Here is a 2,659-nt window from a genome sequence, read left to right as displayed (position 1 = left end):
CCGCAAAGCGCCAGGAGCTTTCTTCCCCAAACATTTATTTTTATTTTTTCATCCTTATTACTTCGCGGTAATCTACAACAAATTGGGACCAAATCCCCTAAATCTGAGATTAATAAATCTGGAACCTCAACCTCAACGCCAGTATATAAGCATTGAAATCCCCCATCAAAACGCACTCAAAATCACTATAACTTTCTTGTATTAGCGACAATTCATCATCTAAAATTTCCCAAGTATTTTCTCGATTATAAGAACTATTTTGTGGAGGGATATATACAACGCCCAAAATTAATCTCTTCCCACATTTAAAACAAATACGTAGCCAAAGTAAATTTTCAGATCTACTATTAACTCTTTCATAACCATCAATGGCTGATGATTTAATCAAAACCAAAATACCACCATACTGTCTATTATTTTTTGCTGGTTTACGCACAACCTGTTCAACCAAATACCCTGGGAGAGGTGATATAGGAGAATGATCGTTCCATGTTTCAATAAACGAAATCACATCAAACGAAAGTAAATCGTCATATAAATAAGGCAGCTTATCACGTAGTCCTTGTATGTTCCATGACACTAAACTCAGTATATCGCTCTTTATTTCCTATGCGTCTATGCTTTCTGTCAGTGCATTAATATCACTAGCCATTTATTGGAGATCCTCGTTCCTGGCCTCTGTCGAAGAAAAGGCAAAATGGTAATACTCACGACTGCGACTATTAATATCTGTGAGCACTCGCTGACTATTATCAACAAAATTATGGGAAAAACCACTGCGAGGTCTTCTGTTAAGTCCTTTTCTTGGAGAATGGTTTCCTCTGGGTGCCACGTTACGAGTGCCTGGTCGATGTAGCTCATTAGGGCTTATAACAGCACTAGCAGGTCTTTTAGTTGCCGATACTGCCTGAGAATAGGCTGTTGATGGTATCACTGTCTTGGCATCGCTATTACTGGCATCACTATCTAGCCCCATCGGGATAACAGCAGGGTAATTTGGGAGTCTAGCACTAGGGGGTGGACCAATATTTTTAACTGGCGCCAAGTTGCATTTAACCTCAATCACAGCCTTTCCATCGTACCTGAATAGTCGGCCTTGGATAAACAGCTTGTCACCTCGTAGCATTGCATCACGGCCGTCGTTCTGTGCAAGATTCATAATTTCCTTTAAGTATTTACGGGATTCTCTTTGTTTAGCTGTGTAATCTGGGGCCACCGATAGACCTCCCTTTCTCAATAAAGAACTATTTCTTAAGATATAGTCTCTGATTTCGACCGAGTTTAGCTTCACTACTACTGGCCCTGATTTCAATCTAAAAATGTCACGTACATCACATCGACTCATTTCGAGAGAAGGCATAGCACGGTTTAATAAATCCATTATTTCTTGCTTCACAGTATACTCGCCATGGTGTTGCGGAGTATAATTATAAATAATCAAATTTGTTCTTTTCTGCTCTGTTTCGAGCTGGTTGGCTCGTTCAGATATGATAACTAGGTCTGATTTAACATTTTCCAGCTCTTTTTTAATTTCTTCATTTGTCTCAACATTTCTAGATAGCTGTGTACTAATGTTATTCATCTGTACTTGTAAGGCAGCAATGCTATCCGAAAGTCCAGGAATTGCATTAACTTTCTACGAAAGCGCTTGTAATAAATCCAATTTGAAATTTATTTCTCGCAAAAACTGGGCATTTTGCGTTTTCTCAGCCTCTAATGTTTGGTTTGCCATTTTCATACTTTGGATCTTGTCAATGTACAAATGTAGTCCTTAATTGATCTAGTATTGCAACAAAGCAATAAGTTATTTTTCTTGTTTTCGAAAAATATATTCACAATTTTGGCACAAAGCCACACACAGGTAAAAAATTGGTTACGCAAGCTGTCCAGATTTAATCCTTTATTTTATCCGATTGAATTGCTCTTAACTCTCTGAACTCTGAATCAATACTGGTATTGATTAATACTGGTAATATTATGCTACTACGGGGAGACAACCCAAATTAGATAAATTAGCTAGGAAAAGGTTTTTAAGCCTGGAAACGCCAGTAAAAACAGACCAAGCCCAGAAGAATTATCCATTAATGAAAATCCCGTGCGAATGCTGTGTCGTTAATTAGACCATAATTTCCTCGAAGGGCGCACTTCCTCAAGTGGGAATAGAGTTAACTGCAAGGTCCCCAGTCTTGCAGATACCCCAAAAGAGTCGAGGCAGCCCTTTGAAGAGACCGTTGTCCATAGATCTGGATCTTACACCCTGTCGCAGTTGTCCTCCTACAGAAGATCCTCCCACTATGGTGGATCTTCCATAAGTGGTGGATCCCACTTATATATATATATATATATATATATATATATATATATATATATATATATATATATATATATATATATATATATATATATATATATATATACACAATTATTGCTCGTTTATAAAGATAGTATATACGATATCAGATTTATTTAGCCTGTTCGTTGGCGCGTTTAGGCTCATTAATAAGGGCTCAACCTATTTTGACTCCTTATTTTGCTGGCATCTAGCTAGCTGCTCAGTTTTTTAGTAGTTGTTGTTATTCTTAAGCAATAAGTAGTCCCTTCACATCTTAGTCTTCGCCCCTAAGTATAATAAGCTATTAACAAAAGTTAATGGCTTACC

The 2,659-nt window shown here is 37.5% G+C and overlaps 1 pseudogene; it reads right to left on the bottom strand.

Moving 5' to 3' along the window:
• Positions 1 to 652: 652 nt before the first annotated feature.
• Positions 653 to 1,732, bottom strand: LOC148957035 (uncharacterized; annotated as a pseudogene).
• Positions 1,733 to 2,659: the final 927 nt, after the last annotated feature.

Source organism: Artemia sp. Qi Xiang Cuo, chromosome 1 (assembly GCF_049724085.1).
Source record: "Artemia sp. Qi Xiang Cuo chromosome 1, ASM4972408v1, whole genome shotgun sequence".
Classification (NCBI taxonomy): Eukaryota; Metazoa; Arthropoda; class Branchiopoda; order Anostraca; family Artemiidae; genus Artemia; species Artemia sp. Qi Xiang Cuo.
The sequence above is the reverse complement of the archived record's forward strand: the minus strand, read 5'-3'. Positions and strand labels throughout refer to the sequence as shown.